The sequence below is a fragment of the Lissotriton vulgaris genome, chromosome 1_1 (genome assembly GCF_964263255.1).
Source record: "Lissotriton vulgaris chromosome 1_1, aLisVul1.2, whole genome shotgun sequence".
Lineage (NCBI taxonomy): Eukaryota > Metazoa > Chordata > Amphibia > Caudata > Salamandridae > Lissotriton > Lissotriton vulgaris.
The window spans coordinates 1210552172-1210575576 of record NC_141685.1 but is presented as its reverse complement, the minus strand read 5'-3'; positions in this window follow the sequence as shown (position 1 = coordinate 1210575576).

Sequence of the window (23405 nt, the reverse complement as noted above, 5' to 3'; positions counted from 1 at the left end):
TCCCAGTGGTATATGTGTGAGTAACTTCATATGTGAAAAGCAGCATATGTGAGTGATGGGGTGTATAAATGACTATCCATGAGAGTGAGTGATTGTGAGAGTGGCTGTATGGAAGAGTGTCTGCTTGTATGAGTGATTGTATAAGAGAGTAAGTATGTGTTAGTATTTGTATAAATAAGTGAGGTGGTCTCTGCATAACTGTATAGGTGAGTAACAGAGTGTGATTGATTCTTCCCATGACTGAGGAGGTATGTGAGTAAGTCTATGTATGAATGGTGGTGTGTGAGTGTATATATAGGTGTATTAGTGCATATGATAGAGCTGTATTGATGGTTGACTGCATGTATGAGTCACTGTATGGGTGAATGAGTGGATATGTGTGTAGACCTAAGAGTCAGTGATTGCGTATGTAGTAACTGGTATTGGTGTGTTTATGGTTTCAAAAATTGTAGTCTGTATTTTAGTGTGGGTGTATAAAAGGTTATATTAGGGTGTGAGCAGGTGCATCAGATTATCAAATGGATGATGTCATCAGTGATGTCATTTGAGATGTCGTCAGTGATGTCACTGACCATGTTATCAGTGATGTAATGTGTGACATCATCAGCAGTGCATTGCGGGGGCGCGAGTTATAGTTAGCTCTACTAGCTATAACGGCCGAATTTCTCTGGTTTTGTATGAGTGAAATGTCCAATTAACTATAACTTTCCTGAACCCTATGTTTTTTTCAGAGAATTTCCAAGGTTTTTTTTAATGCTAATTTCCAACTATAACGTCCCTGAAACCTACAGTTTTTTTTGTGAATTTCGAAGGTTTTTTAAATGCTAATTCCTAACTATAATATAGCAGTTGTGTTTGCAGAGTGGTTGAGAAAGGTGAGCTTGACCTTCATATTCCTTTTATTAAACCCACTGTGTGTGTTTTAAAGGAGGTAACAGGAGGGATAGATAGCCCCCAACGTCATCCTTGGGGGCAAATTACCCCATTTTTTACCTCCAGTAAGTCCCACACAGCAGGATTGCTAACATGTTATATCAGGCCCTGCCACCACCCTGCACCACTGTGAAAACGCACCCCCTCGCACATTGTAAGTTGGGGGATTAATTTCCCTTGAATCCTGAAAGTCCCTGGGGGCCAACAAGCCCACCAGATACCTCCAGTAAGCACCACAGAGCTGTGTTGCCGAGAGGTGTAAAAAGGGGCGTGGCTTCAAACCACCTCTCTGCATCGCAGCTCTGTGGCACACACTGAAGGTACCTGGTGAGCTAGTTGCCCCCCATAGACCCTCAGTATTCAAGTGGACTTAATCTCCCAACTTACAACGTTCCAGGGGGAATATTTGCACAGTTGTTATGTCATGCCCCACCCCCTCCTTGCACCACTGTGCAAATGCACCCCCTGGTGCATTGTAAGTTTGGGAAGTAGGTCCTCTTGAATCCTGTGGGTCCCTGGGGGCCAACTAGCCCACCAGGTACCCCCAGTAACCTCCACAGAGCTGAGTTGCAAAAAAGGGCATGGCCACAGACCACCTCTCCTCAACGCAGCTCTGTGGCACTTACTGAAGGTACCTGGTGGGCTAGTTGGCCCCCAGGTACCCTCAGTATTCAAGTGGACTTAATCGCCCAATATACAATGTTCCTGGGGGCGCGTTTAGAGTACTGCAGGGAGGGCACATGGCCTCCGGTGAGTTGCAGTTTTTTCTTTTCTGGGAGGGGGGCTACCTTTGGCCCCTAGGAGACCCCATCCCCCAGGGCCTGAGCATTTCCTTTTTATGTAAAAAACAGGAAGGGGGCTGCGGGCCCCCCGTCCCTGGGCTACTATTGGCCCTGGGGACCCTATCCACCGGGGCCTGGCCTGGTATTTTTTTTATTATATTTCCGGTGAGGGGGGCTACATGGCCCCTCTCTACTGGGCCACTCCTGGACCCAGGGACCCCATCCCCCGGGATTGGCCCTTTGCATTGGGTACCGTGGGGGAAGCCCCAATGGCCCCATGGTCCTGCTGGCTCCCCACCTCCTGCAGGAGCCGGCATTGCTTTTAAGCAAGGGAAGCTGCTAACATGCAGCTCCCTTTGCTCAAAAGCAATCCTGCTTTGCTTCATTGAAGCAAGAGCAGGTTTTCCTGCTCGCCCTTCAATGAAGCAAGAGCAGACTTTGCAATGATAGGGCGGGAGCTGTGCTCCTGCCCTGTCATTGCTAACAGTAATGTCCCAAGTGTGGGCACACCGGGACATCGTAGGAGCCGGCCCTGGGTGGTGGCGGTCCCATTCCTATAAAGGGCTCCAGGAGGGGGACTGCGTGGCCCACCTCCATTCATTTTGAAAGCCCCAGGGAGGTGGTGGTCCCCAGGGCTGCGGGGGGGGGCTAAGTGCCCCCCACATGCAATGAAAAAATATCGGGTAGATGGCAGTCCCCGGGGCTGAGGGGGCCCCCATGAGCCCCCGCTATATTTTTTGGCATTGCCCCCGGACATGGCATGTCATCAGTGATGTCATTTGAGATGTCATCAGTGATGTCACTAACCATGTCATGAATGATGTAATATGTGACATCATCAGCAGTGTATTGCGGGGAACACGAGATATAGTGAGTACAACTAACTATATTGGAGGAATTTCAATGGTGTTGTAACACCCCTAAAACCTATGGCTTTTTCAGTGAATTTCTAAGGTTTTTTAAAATGTTAATTCTTAACTATATCAGGCCTGAAACCTATGGTTTTATCATGAATTTCAAAGGTTTTTTAAATGCTAATTCCTAACTATATCAGGCCTGAAACCTATCGTTTTTTCAGTGAATTTTGAAGGTTTTGTAAATGACAATTTTTAAATGTATTAATTGTTGTATTTATTTTTTTGATACTGATTTAATACATTTTTTAAACTATTTATTTTTACATATTTTATTTTTTAAATGACATTATAGTTACATTATACATTACATTACATTACAAAATATACTTTCTTAGAATTAATTACTTTAGTTTAAAAACTTTGCAAATAGGTAATAGACTTTAAGTACAGTATTTACAGTTGTTGCAATGGGCAACACAATTTCAAACACAATGCAACATTGACCTCTATGTGAATTTCTAGTTAAATGAAATGAGTTACTTTATGGATTACTTTTCTAACCACATGTCTGGATCCTAGATTCAGTCCTTGGACATCTCCTTTAAAAGGTTGAGTAAAAGTGTTTTGTTACAGTAGTGATCAGCAAAGAGACACATTACAGAGGTTCGTTCAGCACTGCAGGTTTGACTTCGGGGGTCACCAGATAATCAATACATACAACTGAATAGGAACATCACGGGGAGGGGGTGTCATCTAGAGCAGCATTTCTGGGTGGTCTACAGTTCTCTCCTCTATGACAGTTCCAGGGGCCCTAGACCAGTGACCACTTCCTAGGGCATCCCCTCGCCAGATACACAGTTTTTCCCAAAACATGCACCAATCTAAATAACTTTCCCATGCTTCCAGGGTGGGAGGCTGCAGCGCCCCCCACAATTGAGCGATGTTTCTTTTGGCCAGCATAAAACACAAAGTGGCCCATTGTGTCTGGGAGGTGTTAAGGTCAGAGGGTACCCAGATATTCAAGAGGCACCTCCTAACTTCCGGAAATACGGAGACCCCCAACACCCCAGCCAAAGTATCATGCGCTTTACGCCAATAACTGGCGACGTGTGTGCACTCCCAGATCAAATGCATAAATGTACTGTGAGACCACATTGTCGTTTGCATAGCCCAGATTCTAACAAACCCATGTTTACCAGTCGGGGTCCCATGATGTAGATCCTATGTAGAATTTTAAGCTGGACTAATCTCGGGCCGGGATGGCAACCTCCCTTGGGGATGACACCGCTGTCTGCCAATCTTCATCGTCCAACTCTATCCCATCCTGTACCCATCTATCCCTCAACTTCTGAAGGGGATCAGCCATGTGGTTAATTATCTTTTTATTAAGTAATAAAATTGTTTTGTCGGGGAGGTAAAAATCCAGTATTCTATCCTCTAATGGAGAGGCCTCTGAGGGCTCGGCACCTTTGGGCAATGTGGAGAGAAGCGAGTGCCGGTCTTGCACATAGCGGAAATATTCTGCATCTGCCAATTTATATTCCATCTGTAGCTCCTCAAAGGATTTAACCCTACCCTTCCCCCACATATCCCCAACAGCCGAAATTCTTATAAGGTCCCATTTGTCAAAACCCTGCGTCATCCAGAGATTCCCGAGCTTCTCGGGGTCCCAAAGCCGGGTGGCTAAAGTCAGCCTGCTCCTCCAGCCCAGGGAACCTGTGAAATCATGCCAAATCTGAACTTCGTGTTTCGTTGGTCCTGTTAATACCAATTTCTTTTGTTTGGAACGCAGGGCCCTATTATATTCACCCCCTGGGAGGAGCCATCTATCCATGGCGTAGCCTGGGTAGTCCAACCGGCCATATGTACAAAGGTTGATCGCTGCCAGCTGAGAGGCCCAATAGTACCTATTAATATCTGGGAGAGCGATGCTCCTGTCATGACAAGTTAGTTTATTTAGTGCAATTCGGGGTCTGCCGTCCCACAGTAAACTCCTCTGGAGGTTCTCAACCTCAAGGAAATAGCTGGCTGGCACGACATCTAAGGAATTTTGCAAGGCATAAAGAAACCGAGGCAGAGCCATCATTTTAAAGAGGGCTGCCCTGCCCAGCAGTGAAATCAGGAGTTTCCGCCAGTTGGCAATATCACTTTTTAGAGATTCCATGCATATCTAACCGAAGGATCCAGGGAGACGAAGACTCCCAAGTACCAGAACCCCTCCGATTTAACCTATATAGGGCAGGTTCGCGGAGGGACTGGGGGATCTTCCCACAGGACAAACAATAAGGATTTCCCCCAATTCCTGAGTCCCGAATTTCTCCTGAAGGAGGTCAGTACATCCACGACCACAGCAAGGGAACTATGGAGGAGGACAAGTATAAAAGTATATAATCTGCATACAGAGATATACGATCCTCCCATTCGGAAGACCATGGCATGCTCCTAATCATTGGTTCCCAACGTATCCAGGCAGCTAGTGGTTCCAATATGAGTGAATAAAGAAGGGGGGACAGCGGGCAACCCTGGCGGGTGCCCCGACTAAGCGAGAACGGGGTCAAGACTCTGTTATGCACAACCTCTTGAGCGAGCGGTTCCGCATAAAGCAGGCGCACCCCCCCAACAAATTCGGGAACAAATCCAAACTTGGCCAGAATGGCCCACAAATAGGGTCATTCAATTGTATCAAAGGCCATCATTGCGTCAAGCTACGCAATTATGTCTGGCTCCCGCAGGGTGTGAGCTCTATCAATCACTCCATGGAGTCTATGCAAGTTTAGGGCTGTGTTCCTACGGGGCATGAAGCCAGATTGGTCTGGGTGTAGCAGACCACTGATCACCTTAACCAGCCGGTTCACCAGAAGTTTAACTAGGATCTTTGGCTCAGCATTTAAGAGCAAGATTGGTCTGTACGAGGCACAGTCCGTCTTGGCCTTCCCTTCCCTGTGAATCGCGACCTCTGTAGCCATTCTCTGTTCCCTGGGCAGTATTCCCTTGTTCTTAGATTCCACAAACATAGCTTTTAGATAAGAGGCTAATTTATCTGGTTTGAGTCTGTAGAGCTCAATAGGAAGCCCATTGGGACCCAGTGCCTTACCAGAGTTTAGCGAACGGATTGCTTGGGCAATTTCGTCTGTGGCGAGTGGGCTGTCCATATAGTCACGGTCTTCAGGGGAAAGACAGGATAGTGTGATGTCACGGAGTAGCACCTGAGAGTCTGACTCCGAGTGGGGGGAGACCGATTTATAAACTGTCTTAAAATGGTCAGCAAATTTATCGACTATTGCCTGTGGTTCAGTAAGCGACTCCCCCTCCCCTGGCCGGAGCTCCGGGACAAGTCGGCTTGCCCATTCTCTCTTATCCAGCCATACAATAAGCTTCCCAGCCTCATCTCCCAGATCATACAGGCGGCGCTGTTGTTCCCTGCTGAGAGCTATAGCCCTGTCTGAGGCCAGTGCTTTGTAGTCATGTTGCTTCAAGCTTAATAAGTGCAGTTTAGCCTGCGTTATCCCCAACTCCAACTCACTCTCCAATTTGCAGATTTCACCTTCCAGTTCCACCACCTCCCTTTGTTTCTCTTTTTTAGAGCCTGCTATTAGTGACAGAGCCTGTCCCCTGACAACTGTTTTAAACACCTCCCACAAGGACTGAGAGGAGGATACTGACCCTTCGTTATTTATGAAGTATTCATCTAGAGTGGCGACGAGGACTTTACATATGTTAGTGTCACACAGACACCAAGGGTTGACGGGGGCTACCCTCCCTGTAGTGCCCCGACCCATGATCACGTGCACCCATAACGGAGAGTGATCCGAGATGCCTCTGGCCAAGTGTCTAATTTCTGCTATGTTAAAGGCCTGTGAGGCAGGAACAAGGCAGTAGTCAAGCCTCGAGAGACTGTGGTGTGCCCCAGAGTAAAATGTATATTGCTTTTGATCCGGGTGGTACAACCTCCAACTATCAACCAGTCCCATTGCGTCTACGAAGTCTGGTGGCCATCTAGCCGACTGCCCCGTCTCCCGTGGGGATGTCTGTCTAATATACCAGAGACGACTGCGTTAAAGTCGCCTCTAAGGATTAAAAGTCCCTCTGGGATGGCGAGTAGGATCGCTCCCAGATCAGCAAATGTCCGGCCCTGCAACCCAGGAGGAACATAAATACTCCTCTGGATCCTGATGTGAACCCTGAGTGCGCAACTAATTTGTAACCCATTGTATGCATTGCTTTGCACGAGTTGCCAACCAGATGGGTCTCCTGAAGCAGGGCCACATCTGGAACCTGTCTCTTGACATACTGGAGCACTACACTCCGTTTTATCTTGTCCCCCAAACCGTTGACATTCCAGCTAAGAACCTTTACTTCCCTACCCCCATCATCTACACAGTACAATTGAAAGTCCTCTGAAGTTCCTCTGTCGGACCTGAATTTCGTGCTGATGTGACCAACAAACCACCCAACAGGGGAACCAAACACCCCAACCCAACTCCCCCCCACCCCGCTGCCCTGCCCTATGGGCTTCAAACTGCCCATCAAAAATTCAAAGAAAGAGTAAAGTAGGGGGTATCAAACCGCGAGCTCCAAGCCCGTGCCCCAAGTACAGATCATATTTCGTCCTTATAACATTGAATTTGTCCAACTGTAAAGCCATATTCAGCCCACTTGTTTAACGCTCATGAGTCCCATATCCCCCCAGCCCCCCCGCAACAACAAGAGCTCCCCCATGTGTGCAAACTGAATGTCCGCTAGGCCTCCGCCTCAGTATGGCTGACTGTCTGCATTCTCACCAGCTCCACGATCCGGCGTGCCCGAGTCCCATGAAAGTCAATCCATTCCGCCACTGTCTCTGGCTGATCAAAAAAACAAGTTTGTCCCTCCACCTCGACCCTGAGGTGGGCAGGGAACAGCATCGAGTACTTCAGGCCTCTCTCCCTCAAGTCACGTTTGACCGACAGGAAAGATCTCTTCTGCTTTTGCACTCTGTGTGAAGTCAGGGAAAAAGGAAATAGTTGCATTCTCATACCTGAGCGGGGCTTTGGCTCTCGAGTTCTGGAGGATTACATCCCTGTCACAATAGTTCAGGACTCGAGCCAGCATGGGCCACGAGGGAGCGCCCGGCTTGGGACGGCCGCCCGGGACCCTGTGTGCCCGTTCTATCACAAAGAACTTGCTGAGGCCCTTTGGCTGCAGGTGGCTGAGAATGAGGTCCTCAACAAACAAGTCAGGAGCCTGTCCCTCTGATCTCTCCGGCACTCCTAGGATACGGAGGTTATTACTACGGAGGCGGCCTTCATAGTCAACCAGCTTGAGGTCAATTGAATTACGGGAGTCATGAAGATCATGGACCTTTTTTTGTAATTGCGTGACGTCGTCCACCAGGCTAGCAGCTTTTATTTCAACTTACTTTACCTTCTCATTGAGCTTCCCCATGTCGGCCCTGATGAGATTAATGTCAATGGCCATGGAGTCCATTTTGTGTTCCAGTGAGGTTTTCACCCCCGTGATGACGTCCATGACGTCCTTCAGGGAGAGCTCCTGCTCCTCCCCACCTGGACTCCCCCTCGCCATCTCTTCGGATAGTCTGCCCTGTAGGGGGTCTTTAGTGATCGTGTAATGATCCAGTTTGTTCGTCTGGACTGATTTCAATCCCCTGGCGCCTGCACCCTTGACGCGATCCATCACACCAGCTCGGTCTGGTACAAATTAACAGAGGTGTTACCGAGTCTTCCCACGTATTGTGCAGGTCCGGGCCCAGGGCAGGAGCTTCAACAAGTCTCACACTGTAGCGCACCGCGCTGTGGGGGCGGGAATGCTCCTCATGCCAATATCAACAAGGTTGCAGTCAATGGGCAGTCTCCATTAGGGCTATCTCACCCTCCAGCACCCTTTATCACATCACAACTCAGAGTGTCTCTCCCACCCGCCACCCACCTCCCTCGATATGTGGTTGATGTCCAATGTCCCCTTTTGCAGGAAAACAGGCCCTGCCAGGGATCTCCACCAAGTCACCACCACTAAGGCTCCATGTTTCGCAGCCCCGCTGCCAGGCACCCCTTGTCCACTCCAGGATCCAATATCACAGTGGGTCAGTCTCGAGGATGTTGCTATCTGGTCACCTAGATGTTGCTCAACCTGCACCACCTGCCACGTCAATTCTCCCAATGGCCACCGCCCAGTAGCACTGTGGAGAGGCCGGATCCCACCTCGTTATTATCAGGGCACGTCTCACCTCTCCCTGCGCCTCAGTCCCACCATCAGGTGCAGACCGCTGTGTTCCGTCGTCCGCTGGGTCCGTTACCAAAACTGAGAGGGGGTGGTGGAGAGGCCCCAACCCGAGCCTCGCTGCCGCCTCCAAGCTCGCGGCTGGCACGTCTCAACCTGCAGCTGCAGTGACGCCGCTCATCTTTACTGCTCCTCTGGATCTCAATGCCGGGTGCCTCAGTCACCACCACGGCCCGTAGCTCCAACCAGAATCACTGGGGCAACGTCTGGCAGGCCGCTTCAGCAGTTGTGGCTCCGCGGCAGTAGGTGGGCGGGCCGGGCAGCATCACTGCCGGGCCAGCTCTGCTGCATCAGGTCCCAGTCTCGAGGCCCCGTGCAGGCCCACAGCACCTGGTGGCTGGATCATCACGGAACAGCGATCCCCAGGCACAGCAGCAAGTCCGAGGTGCTCCGCAAGCCCGCAGGTGTCAGGGGCTGCACAAAGGACCGCTAGATGGTATCACAGGATAGACAAATGGGCACTTGGGCAGAGGAGCTCACGGACTAAGAGGCCATTCTTGATCCGTGCTAAGCCACGCCCCCTACAGTAGTGATTTTTAAGGAATATTATTGTATTTTAAAGGTTGACACTTAGAAGATTTTTCACATAGAACTACCAATGTTATCCTATAGCAGGAAATTCCTTTAGCAGGTAAGTAGTGCTATTGTCACTTTTTCTTACTCAGTGGTGAATCCTGGATCCAGCACTGGTGCATCTCCTGTAAACAGTTGAAAGAATACGTTTAAGTCATACAGGCGATTTTTAAAGAATATTTTCAGTTTGTGAAAATAGACACTTAGAAACTCTTCTGGTGAAACCAGACAATGGATTTCTATGGAAGGAAATACAAGTTACTTGTATGGTTAGAATTACTTTTCAGGGTCAGTGCCAGGCTAAAAGATGCAACACTCAGTTCTCTCCTGATGTCAGGTGAGTAAATCGGAATCCGTTGTTCGGATGATTTTAGGTGAATATTTAAAAGTTCCAAAACTCCACACTTAGAAGAATTTACAAGTGAAACCAGTCAATGTTAGCCTATGGAAGGAAATTCAAGGTACTGGTAAGTATGGTTAGAATTACTTTTCAGGATCAGTACTGGTCTCAAAGATGCAGCACTGAGGTCTCTCCTGATAACAGGTGAGTAAATCAGAATTTGTTGTTCGGTTGATTTTTGTTGAATATTTTAAAGTTCCAAAACTCCACACTAGAAGAAATTCCAAGTGAAATCAATCAATGTTACCCTATGGAAGGAAATTCACTTAGCAGGTAAGTAGTGTTGCTGTTACTTTTTCTTACTCAGTGGTATATTCTGGATCCAGCACTGGTGCATCTCCTGTAAACAGTTGAAAGAATGCGTTTAAATCATACAGGCAATTTTTTAGGAATATTTGTAGTTTGTGAAAATAGACACTTAGAAACTTTTCTGATGAAAACCAGACAATAGATCCCTACAGAAGGAAATACAAGTTACTGGTAAGTATGGCTAGAATTACTTATCAGGGTTAGTGCTGGGCTAAAAGAAGCAGCACTGAGGTCACTCCTGATAACAGGTGAGTAAATCGGAATTCATAGTTCAGCTGAATTTAGAGGAATATGTGTACGTTTCAAAAATCAACACTTAGAAACTTTTCTGCTGAAAACCACACAATGGTTTCCCATGGAAGGAAATACAAGTTACTATAAGTACGCTTAGAATTACTTTTCAGGGTCAGTGCTGGGCTAAAAGATGCTGCACTGAGTTCTCTCCTGATAACATGTGAGTAAATCGGAATTCGTAGTTCAGGGGCGCGTTTGCAGAGTGATGCTGGTAGGGGGCGTGGACTCCGACCCAATCCCATTTTTTTTTTTTAAAGAAGGGGGCGGTGTAGCCCCCCTTCTATTTCCAATTCATTGGCCCTGGGGACCCCATCCCCCATGCCTGCCCCCAATTTGTAATAAAAAATAAATACAAATTGGGAATGGCGCCACGTGGCCCCCCTCCCAAGGCCATAATTTGCCCGGGGGACCCCATCACCCGGGGCATGGCCCTTTTTAAAAAATATATATATATTTTTGAGGGGGGCTGCCTTGCCCTCCTCCTACGGTCAGTTCTGGCCCGGGGACCCCATCCCCCGGGCCGTTTATTTTTTTAGAAAAACATTTTTGGGGATGGGGCCGCGTGGCCCGCCTCCCGGGCCACTACTAGCCCTGGGGACCCTGTCCCCCGGGGCTGGCCCTCTTCGTTGGGGACCGTGGGGGGTCCCTAATCCCCCCACGGTCTCGCCGGCTCCATGCCTCCTGCGGAGGCCTGCATTGCTTTTCCATATGGGGAGCAGCTAACATGCTGCTCCCATATGGAAAAGCATTTTGCTTTGCTTCATTGAAATGAGAACAGGTTTCCCTGCTCTTGCTTCAATGAAGCAAAGCAGTTTGCAATGGCAGGGTGGCACCCCTGGACACTGCAGGAGCCAGCCCTGAGTGTGGCGGTCCCCAGGGCCTCTACAAGGCTCCAGGAGGGGGGATGCGCGGCCCCCCTCCCACATTTTTCAGAAGGGTGGTGATCCTGGGGGCTGGGGGGCCTGAGAGCCCCCCCACCCATTTGTTCAAAAGGCCCGTGGGTGGCAGTACAGGGGGCTGCGGGGGGGGCCCGTGAGCCCCCCTCATACATTTAAATCTTGCCCCGGGGAGTGGCGGTCCCCGGGGCTGGAGGGGCCTGTAAGCCCCCCCACCCATTTGTTTAAAGCCCCGGGGGGTGCCATTACCTGGGGCAGCGGGGCCCCTGAGCCCCCTGCATATATTAAATTAGAGCCCCAGGGGTGGCGGTCCCCGGGGCAGTGTGGGGGGGATTGGGATCCCCACACTTTTTTTTCAATAATACCCCCGGGATTTGGCCCCCAGTGGGCAATTGTACCTATTTTCCGCCTTAAGACCATGTTTCTTTTTTTTAATACGCTAGGATTCGCGGATCCTTTTGGGACCCCCTGAGCAGGCCTAGGGGGTCAGGGTGTATCTACCCTGCCCCCTTTACGCGCTATGCAGGTTTGTTTTTGTTTTCTTGTGCCTCGGTCTTACCGATGGCCGCCAACACTTCTTGATTTTGACACTTGTCTGCTAATGAGCATTCAGCTTGTGCTTGTTGGCTGCACGTAGGGTACGTGGATAGTTACGCGGATCCACCGCGCCCATAGATTTATAAATTACTTTAATCGTAATTTTACCTTCACATTTGTGCTTCAGGACTACAAGTCCCCACTTACTATCCATACCAAGGGTCTCCAACCAGTTGCTCGTGAACAACTGGTAGCTCACCAGCACCCTGAAATTAGGTCTCAGAGGTGAAGCCAAACAAGCCAATTTCAGACATTCAATGTATATTAACCCGTTAAGCGCGTCGCACATTCCGCCCCAGTGCGGACGTTCGATTGCGCTAACTGGATCCGGACGTCCAACGGTCGTGCGCAGCACTAGCGAGGTAGTGCACGCGACGACCGTTGGACGTTCGCAGCACTGAACGGGTTAAAGAAAGCAGCACTGCTCATTTTACTACTCTTAAGAGTTATCGACAGCCAAACCAATGGCAGGGCCTGTTGATAACACTCAAACACACACTGTGGTGGCAGATCAATCAATCAATCAATCAGGCATGTATAGAGCGCACTAAGAATGGGCGAATTTTGCAAATCTGGCGTTCGCGAATTTAGCGAATTTGCGAACTTGCAATCCGCAAAATCCGGGAATTCTCGCGAATTTGCGGATTTTTTTTTGTGTTCGCAACGGTTTCTGCCAGTTCGCGAGAGTTTGGTACCAGTTCGCAATTGCGAACTTACTTGTCGGCTCGCAACGGTCGCGACTATGTTGTTTCTTACGTCTGGTTCATCATCACAGGTTCCCAGCACCCTCTGATTCACCACTGCAACCCTCTGTTTCACCCATGCCACCCTCTGGTACATCAATGCCACCCTCTGGTTCATCATCACTGTAGATTATGGGGGGGGAAAGCAAGCACACCTGCCCTGCTTCAACTGACATGAATTAATTTGGGGTTGGTTTATTAATGTGTCACTGTTTTAAAATTCCAGTCTGGCACCTGCTTCCTTATCAGTAATTTGCTTTCTGTTGCAGTGCAATTTTTTTTTCCAGGACCTTTGTGGCCTACTTGTAGCTATTCTATGAGCCTGCTGTGAGGGTCAGAGCAGGGTCATACAATTGTTGCAACTAGCAACTAAACTCTGGAGGGGCCCCAGTCAGTAAGCACTACAGGGAATGGTTACTAATGATGAGTTTGAACTTTTGCACCTGTGCTGAGTGCTTTGAGTTTTGCAAAACTCGTTTTTCTGCAATTTCGCGGTATTCGCGGGGCGCGAACTTGCGCGAGATCGAATTCGGAAGACGCGAATTCGTGCGAATATGCAATTTTTTTTTGCAGTGTGTTAGTTCGCAAGGTTTTGTGCGTTTTAGCGAGCCGCTTGTAGCGCAGCGGTGTGTAGTTACCCTCGCGGTCGTTCACGGGCGCGGCCATCTTGTTTGCATGACGTATTTCCGTTTCCGGGCACGATGTGTAATCTCGCAAAGTGTGCGGCTCGCTAGTACAATCCCGCATGTGTCCGCGAGGAAAATCTCGCGCAAACTTACCCACGCGGTCGTGAACGGGCGTGGCCATCTTGTTTCTCATTCATTGCTATGGTTCTGGGCATGCTTTTTGTATCCTCTCTGTATCTCTGCCATCCTTTGCTTGTTTGAAGTTTTTTTTAATCTATTTTACTTATTATCTATCCCTCTATTTTTCTAGGTCTATATTTTTGTGTTTTCTGCTACTTTTGGTTAATTTTAAACTACTTTTTTAAACTCTTTTCTTTTCTTCTCTTCCCTATTCTATTTTATTTATTATTTAGCTTCCTTTCTGCCCAGACCATGGTGAAGGGAGCCGGGAAGCATCCCGAGAAGGGGAAGGGTCCCGCACCCCGTGCCCGGGTCCCGTGCGGGCGTTTAAGGGGGGAGCAGGTCGTACCCCGGGAGATCTTCAGCCTGGAGGAGGTGGCCGCACTAATTTTTTATGTTCAGCGCCGCCTCCCCAGGACCATCATGGCAGGCGGCAAGATCGCTAGCGGGTACGGGATCCAGGAGTGCCGGAAGCGGTGGGAGAAGGTGTGCCGGGCCATGTACCACCACTCTCGGGTCCGGCGCACCTACAACCAGGCCCACCGCTGGATGGATGTCCTGGACCGGGAACGCGATCTGCTCGACCTGCTCGGCCTTGAGATCCCCGGGCTTGGTGAGTAGTAGTAGCTATTTCTTTACTATGTTTTCACCTGCTCTGTGTGTTATTATCTTGCAAATGTTTGTTTTTTACCAAGAGCAATAATGCTGCTGATTACATTGTAGGTAAATTATATTTCAAAATCTTCTGTGCATTTCAGGTGCACTGCTCTCCTTCTCAGTAGCGCTGCTACTATGCTTATTTGTTTTCGATGTTGTGCTCATTTCATTGGCCTGTGAAATTATGCATGAGTGTAGTTTAAAGAACTGCCTAATGCTAGACACTAAGGGTCAGATTTTTAATTACCGGCGCATCCCTGCAAAGTAGCAGGGATGCGCCAGTAATTGTGCGCCACGCCACCACCACCCATGGTGTGCCGTATTTACAATGCGGCGCACCATGGGCCCAAAACGTCACCAAAGCGTTACGCATCTGTGCCGTAAAGGCGGCGCATTGCTGGAGTTGCGTCGCAATGATGGCGCAGCTCCAGCAATGCTCTGGGGTGCCCTATCTCCCCAATGCTGCGTCAAGCCGTACGTCTGCTTCAAGCAGGCGCAGGGTTTAAGTCACGCATCATTGTCCTCAAAGTGACTGATTGAAATCTTGTAGATTTCCCTCGGCCACTTTTAGGATGCGTTCCTGCGCAGGAACGCCCCCTGATGGCGCAGGTCTTTACAACGTGATGCATCTCCCATATGCGTCACATTGTTAATATACGCCGCACCATGGCGCCTCTTTTGTTCTGCCGCTGCGTCACAAAAGTCATGCAACAATGGAGCAAAAGAGCCGCAAGGGGCTTCTAAATCAGCCCCTACAGACTCAAGTCCAGTCCTTCCTTTGTACACATGGCGATAAGAAGAAATAGTGGTGGTGGATTGATAGTTTGAGTATTTTAATGACTGGTTAATGTAGTAGGAAACTTTAGTGTTGTCGCTGATCTGCAATCACGATGGACTTTGTCTGTCACTTCGTGTGCGGCGGACTGCTGCCTTCCAGTCCTAGGCAAACCTTTTTAGTACTTTGTTTAGTGAGTTACATAAGAACTTTCCAAGTCGACGGTCCGCAAATCAAGCAATACTAATAACGTAGTAGACCACATGAGATCGGTCAATATATCCCGTGGAATAGTTGTCTATTTGCTATTTCGCCAAAATATTTTGTTATTGTTCTTTTGAAATGCTTGATTTGGTTGACAAATCTCATGCATGTTTTCTGGTCTTTCTTTCTTTCATGTTGTACATCAGCTCCCCCCAGGAGCAAGAGGACACAGGAGGAGGAGGCTGCTGTTCGCCAGGATGCAGGCCAGGATCGGGCAGGCGAGGGCTCCTTTGCTGGCCCCGGTAAGTTTTAATTTTAATATAGAGTACCTATTTTTTCCTAGCGTTCCTCATTCGATTTTTTCTAAATCGTCTTTGATCTTCTTGTAGACTGGATCTAAATTCTTATCCTGCCTCGACTATGACTCCCTTTGGTATTACTAGATTATTCTTATTAGTCTGTCTGTGTAACTAACTAAGATTGCACATTTGGCAATTCCATTGGACTCCCATTCTAGTCAGCAATAGCTCTATGCACTGAGTGCAGTTCTCTGGGATTGTCCATACTGTCTTTTCAAGTCTTCTAAATGTTTATGCTTTGACAATTGCCAACAATAAAAAGGTGAATGACCAACAAGAAAGAATAAGATACTACTTTACTTTTGGTTTGGATAGGAGGACAATCCATTCTACTACTGTTGCAGGGACAAATCTGCAGAAACAGAACTATGGACACTAAATAATGCATTGCTTAGCTTATCAATTATAATAGGCGCTGTTAGACTTTCCACATACCTCAGTGATAACAGACTTTGTAGTTGAACCCCCAATCTCCTTACTGACTAGATAGTGTGGCAGAGTCATTTAGCTCCCAAAGTCACAGATGATTGATCCCCAATGATGATTAGATTATCCAACGCAGGACAAGAGTACGGAGTCAGAGTCAAGAAGTGTCAGAGGCACGGACTCATGCTTGCAAAAATTCCAAAACCTTTAGCTCAGCCACTCTATTCTGGAGGACCAAAAACCACAGAGTCTATTTAAGTTTAAAAGCTTTATTAAAAGTAAACACATTTATTAAAATCAAGTTTGTCATAAAAGTAAACGTTTAACTGAAAATGGAAAAGTGCTTAGTGCTGATGATTAATTGGACACATTTCTTGTGGTCGAGCCGAGCTCTCACCTGGTTTGAACTTGATCTTGCTCGTGTTCTTAGAAGTCAAGCTTCTGTCTGTTAGGAGAAAAAGTGGTGCGTGTTAAAATAAAAAGCAAGCATTCATCAGTTGTGCCAAAAAGTACAGCAAGACAACAGCCTTCCCTGGAAAAAGGGACCTTTTTACTTTAGAGTAGACAGCCACAAATTATTACATTGTTTGCTGTTTTTTTAACATTTCTTTATTCCTATACCAAATATTATATAGTAGTGAGTGGTGTATTCTAACATTCTTAAATGTTCTTTGTAGGTGGAACATCTGGTGGCGGGGCCAGCGCGGAGGTGGTGGTGGTGGATGAGGGGAACAGTTCTGGGGAGGATGCGGTGCAAGTGCCGGACGACACCAGTGTGCCTGTGAGGGTTTACAGGGTGGTGGCGGGCAGAGGTAAGCTATATATTTATTACTTATTGAGATTGAAGACTGCAGAGTGTGCTATCTGGGGCTCTGGGAGGGGGAGGGGGCGCAGCAGCAAGTGCAAGGAGCCTGCGCCCGCTATCTGCACGGGTGTATTATAAACCAACCAGGTAGTAGCCTCCTCTAAATGTACTTCGACTTAGCTGTGCAGTTTTTGGCGAGAAGAATCCCAATCAGATCTGAGATGAACTTGATGGATGGTATGAACGAAAAGCGAAAGAAGGGTGTAAGTAAGTGTGGAAGGACGAGAAATTTAATGATGACTGTCAAAGAAGAATGATATGTGTTTGCTTGGTCCCCGAGGTGGCTGGGAAGGAAAGAATATGGTATGGTGCATGGCTGGGTGAATGATGAAGCAAGTATGGGTGGAAGGAGAACAGCCTGGGTGGGTGAAACAGAAAATGTATGTGTGCATATACTTTGAATGGATGGATGCCTGGATCATGGTACTATCTGACTCTTGGATAGCATATACTCTTAGATAGCATATGTGTATCTAGAGAGAGTAGACGGTCACTGGATGAACTAAGTGTTACTTTGAAGAGCATGTAACACCGCACCCGCACATCCGTTCCAGTGTATGAAAGGCAAGGAAAAGAAGTTGTAATTTTGTCCAAATAATACCATGAATAGTAGCAGTAGTTTGTATTGCAACTGCAAGCACAGCATATATCCGGTTCTTACGGTGGACACTCCCTACCTCTCTTAATAACTGTAGTTTAGTAGTAGTAAGTCATTCATGTGTGGGTGTATCACTGTTCACTCAATAATAAGCAAAGCACCTAAAGTCATCCCATATGTAATCAAATACATCCCATGTGAAGTGATAGATAATCAGATTATTTAGCTTCTTAATTTTCCTTTTCTAGTACTCATTTGCACTGTAGGGTGAAAGCTAAATTAATTAAGCAGTAGCCCTTTTAAAAGAGTATTCTCAGTGCCACCCATAATAGAAAAGTAAGAGCTTCACCACCTGCATGTACTGGACCGATACAGTAACGCAAGTCTGTCTCACTCATCATGGTGTTCGTCTGTTTTTCTCGGGTGCAAGTTCACTGCGCTGGCATTATGCCGGCTTGCATAAGATAACCTACCAATTTTCCTAAACAAGAGAGAAGAAGAAGAATAAGACTGGTGTACTGTCATAGTCGACTGTAATGGAAGTCCATAGTGCTCGTAGAATTTGTTCCTTAAACTCCCACTAATGTTAGAGCAAGGATGAAGAAGTGGGAGGTTAGATAGATACTGTCCTCAATAGTTATGTACTGTGCTTTCAATTTGCTACTTGTACTGTGACACAACTTTCTGCTCAATCATTTTGTGTTAATCTTAAGGAGCATTGGTTACAGACTATGTCTTTCTTTCTTCATATAGTTGCTCCTTCCAAATCGAACAGACCATCAAGGAAGGAGCTGGCTCGAATGGCCCGGCAACGGAGGCTGGATGCCACTGTCGCCGAATATCATCGGCTGGTGGCCCTGGAGGAGGAGCTCACGCAGTCTACCGGTACAACATCCACTGGGACAGCTGCATCCTCCTCCGTGCCCCCACGGGCTGCCAGCCAGCGCAGTGCTTCAGCGGTACGGAGCCGGCTACCAAAGCCAACCGCCACCGCCGAGCAGCAAAGACAGCAGCTGCCCCCCACAGGCATTTCAAGGCACGCCAGCACCGCCTATCCCTCAGAGTGTCCTACCTGGAGCAGGAGGTCCTAACGTACAAGACCTTAGTGGAGGGCCTCCGCTCCGACCATGCCACCCTCAGCAAGGAGTATGATGCCCTGGCCGCAAAAGTGAACAGCAGCCTGCCTTAGTGTCCCTTGCCCCTTTTTTAGAGACTTTTGGGGGGTGGGAATTGGGAGTTGGGTTGTTTTTGGGACTTTTGAAGGACAATCGTTGGGGTTAGGGAGGGTCTTGCGGGAGATTATTTTGTTAGGGCTACAAAAATATACTTTTTGAAACTTTATCTGAGCATACCTGTTTTTTACTGCTTTTGAGTCTGGTGGGTGGGGGTTTAACAGAAAGTTTGTGTTCCTGAAACTTAAGTCTGTGTCATTTTCTTCCTTTAAGTGTAAATGGCTAAATGTTTTCAACACTAAGTGCCTCTCACAGAGTAAGTGAATTCAAGAGTCCTAGGACTTTAGTAGTACTACCGTCAATCTCTCGTCTCTCCTATCCCATTATACTGCCTCCCACCAAACGCTTATCTTACCTGTAATTTGTGTTTGAAAGTAGGGCTAGGCCCAGGGCTGGCCCCACGGGAAATGGCGATTAAGGTTGGCAATCCTGGGCGGATGAAATGTCCTCCTCATTGCGGTGGTACTAGTGGTGTGACACAGTGGCAGTTGCATGCCTATGGAAAAAAAGAAAATGAAACCTGGTTTGTCCTTACTGTAGCATTACAACGGTACGATAGAGAATATAGCAGGTGACAGTACACTAGAACAGTGCCACAATGTAGCCTAACAAATGGTAAAGTATTTAAAGTATAACTAGTACTTGCGTTGAATTTCTTTGACATTGGCTACTACTACAAGAAATAGTACTGAAGCTGAGTAAGTCTAGAATATATCCTCGGATTCCTTCACCAGCCTGTTGCTATGACCTTATCCTCCCCAGCAAGTATGTGGAATTTTTGATGTCATTTAGTCACACATCAATCAAAACCACACAGCCCGGGGGAAGAGGGTTAGGATTTGGAAAATGGATGGGAATGGGGGTTTCTTTTTGGGTAGGTTTTGTTGAGAGAAGAAAAAAATAGCACAGCATAGACAAACAATAATTGAAGATAAAGAAATCTTTGGGTACAAAGCTAACCATAAATCTTTTAAGTGACATAAAGGAAGTGCATGCACTACTGCATGCATTGTTACTGAAAAGTAAGTAGTACTAGAATGCGACAGTACAGGGCTGCAGCGTTTTCACTTGCCTATCTCTGCACTCAGAGAAACACTTCTTTCAATAAATTAGGTTTAAAAAATAGCCGAAGTAAAACCTATAGAATGGCTCTAGGGATCAATTTAGAAGCAGAGAGAGATCCAAGAAATGCAGTCACACTCATAGAAGAAAACAATGGATACTGTATCTGTATGTTGTTGTAGTTGTCCTGTTGAATTTGGTAAGTAAGTTGCATGCAGCAAACAGTTCCTCTTATTAGCAGCACTCCTCCATTCCAGCTGACGCTTCGTCCATCAATGTTGGTGACCAGAAGACACCCTGTCCACTGCCTGCCTGGCGGATGCTGAATTGCGGCTCGCTAATGTGAAGCCTGACTCCATCCTTTTTTACCCATTGCACAGACTGAAACCCGGCCTGTAATTATTGAACGAAAAACAGGAAGTGATATTAGAACACCAGTGATAAATAAATATAAGGTATGTACGCTGTGTAGTGCAAAAAGTCACACTTTGAGTTTCCTAATAGACAGTACAATATTTTTGAAAGTGCGTACTCTGTCTGAGTCACCTTTTGAAGGATAAATAAGTATGGGCAAATTAATTTAGCGGATCTTTCCCCTCAAGCTAGGTGTACTGTAAACTGTGTTTTAGAACAAAATTAGACCTTCCCAGCAGTGCTCCCACCCAGACCCTGACTAAAGCCAGTCGCAAAAATGTAGAAGACCCCCAATCACGAGGCCTAGCAGAAAACTGGTGACAAAACGTACTTTGAAAGTAAAAGTAGGCCCAAATACCCCCTTACCCACCGTGGATTGTATTCAAACCACTTGCAAGCAAGCAAAAGTATCCATAGACAGCATCGCTCCAAGACTCGAAAACCCCCCCACCCAAACACATGGAATAGAAATACTGCTAACCCTAACGAGCCCTAAGTTAAGAAGAGTGGCAAAGGCTTTCTTTAACTATGCCAAATCCCCCCTTTCCCACCATGGATTTTCTTCAAATGACTTGCAACCAAAATTACACATTCCCACGTGTGCTCTAAGACCCCAGAACTCAGTTGCAAAAATCTAGAACACCCCGAAACACATGCAATCTTGCTGCTTGGGCTAACCCTAACGAACCCTAAGTTACAAAAAGTGCCAAAAGGCTTTTCCTTATGGATTTTGTCCAAACCACTTCTATCCGGTATTAGACCTTCCCAGGAATGCCCCAAGACCCGCTAACCCACCCGCAAAAAAGCACAACACCCCCAAACAGCCAAAACGTAAAATCTCATACTTACAATATTTCTGGGCCTTCGGTCCAAACGCGCTGTGCAGCTAGGTCATAACTCCCGTTTTCCACCACGGATTTCCTGAAAAGCAAATGCAATCAAGATTAGACTGTCCCAGCAGTGCTCCCAGACCCCAAAACTCACCCACAAACACCTGGAACCCCCCCAAAGTGCACCTCAAAGGCAAGCAAGTCAGCAAAAATGTAAAAAAAAATTTGCCTCCGATTTGGTCCAAACCACTTGTATCCGGTATTAGAGCTTCCCAGCAATGGCCCCAGAGCTGTCAACTCACCCGCAAAGAAGTAGAACACCCCCACAAGTGATGAGTCTTTCTTCATTGGGCGTAATCCAGCCCTCTGCTTTGAGGGAAATAGGAGTCTGGAGGAGGAGGATAGAGGAGCATGTTCTTGTGAACTTGTGAACCTGAGGAATGCAGACTGCGGCACCTTAAAATCAATAGGCAAACAAGTGAAGACAGTTCTGCTGATGGGCTTGTTTTTGTGATTAGGTGATTAAAGTTTAAATTAAATTAACTGTGCAAAACAAAGAAAGACAGACACACAGGAATAAAATAAAAGTGAATAGGGAAGAAAAAGAAAGTTATTGATTGATTGTCTCATTTTCAGGGCTCGGTGACAGGGAATAAGAATAAGAGTTCGTCATCATACTCTGCGAATTCAGGCAGGGTGAGGTCAGTGTCACCTAACAGAGAACAAATACCCTCATCTACGTTGCTGTCTTCCTCGTCTTCATGCGGCGTGCTTTCTCGTACTTTGTAATCTGGTGGTATGAGGTGCTGATTCATCTTAATCATTGTTAACCTCTCCACATTTTTGGGCGAGAGGCGGCTCCGTTTGGAAGTTACAATGCCACTAGCAGCACTGAAAACACGTTCAGAAGACACACTTGCGAGTGGGCAAGACAAGTAGTTTATAGCCAGGTTGGAGAGCTGTGCCCACAATTCTTTTTTCCCATGCCAATACGCCAATGGGTCAGCATTAACATAGACCTCTGTTGAGTCATTCAGATAGTCCTGCACCATCGACTCAAGGTTCTCCAAGGTTCCTCCACTTTGCTTACTTTTTGCTGTGACCTTTTGAGAACCAAACCCAAGCCAAGTTAGCCAATCCTCTTATGCATCCAATGTTACTGTTGTGTCTGGTGCAGATGATCCGGTTGCCGGTGTCTTTAACGGCTGAGAGGTCACTTGTGCCACAGCCACAGGTGCAGAAGTGGATTCTTTTGACTGGGGATGGCCTGCTGATGCTGATGTACTGCCTTTTCCTTCAATTTGCTGCCGTTCTTTTTCAAACCTCTTGGCTGACAAGGCTAGCCAACGTTTGTACTTTGTAACATCTTCATCATCAAAAGGAAAGAATGCTCGGCCTGCCAGCGCCTTTTTGTAGCGTGGATCCAGAATAGTAGCACAAATGTAATGCTGTTCTGAGTGGATCCTTTTAAGACGTTCATCACCACATAGGCGCTCTAATAATTTCTCCGCCAAAACAAAAGGGTCTTTTTTTTTCATCTTTTTGAAACATAGAAGACACCGCCTTCAGTTGGTGCTCCAGCATGCGCAACAATGGGATAGCTTTTCCCAAATTACAGTCCTCCTTGCTGATTTCACCCGTGAAGACCTCAAAAGGACGAAGCATGTCTGTCAGGCTTTTAACTAGGTTCCATTGCGCCGCATCTGGCCTCAGGTCCTTCTGAGCTGCACCCACTGTTAAGAAATAGTGATCGAGTACCGTATAGTGCTCATACAGACGCTCAAGCATGTAGAAGGTTAAGTTCCAACGTGTTGCCACCTCCTGGATGAGTGCTTTCACTGGCATTCGACGTTCATGTAGCAGGCTCCTCAGATGCTTCCGGGCCTTAAAAGAATGGCTGAAATGGTTGCACATTCTTCGGCAGGTGGCCACTAACTCGCACGCTGGACTGTCTTCATCACTCAAGAATTTTTTAACAACCAGGTTTATACAGTGCGCCAAACACGGCACTTTGAAATAGTGACCCAGCTCCATGGCCTTAACTACATTGGCACCCTTATCCGTGGAAACATAACCAATCTGGCGTTTTTTTGGGGACAGCCAGTCAAAGACCTTTGTGTTAAACTCATTCAAAATGTTTTCTCCTGTGTGACGTTTCTCCAAGCCAAACATGGCTTGTGTTGCATGTTTCCGAGCAGCTTTAAAAACTTGGTCCGGGTCAACACCTGCGTTTAGCTTTGCTTTAACCCCTGAAAAAGAGACCCAGTGTGCAGTGATGCACATGTAATCAGCGCCTGCGACACTGGTCCACATGTCTGTTGTCAGAGGTATAGTGTGAACAGCACTCTTCTGCAAAGCTGCCCCAATCACCTCCAGCACATCTTCATGTAGTGCTGGAACCGCAACTCTGGCAAAATAGAACCGGCTAGGAACCTTCCATTTAGGGCAGAGCGCTGCCACTAATTCTAGAAATACAATCCCTTCTACAAAAGAAAAAGGGAGAAGGTCCAGAGCTAG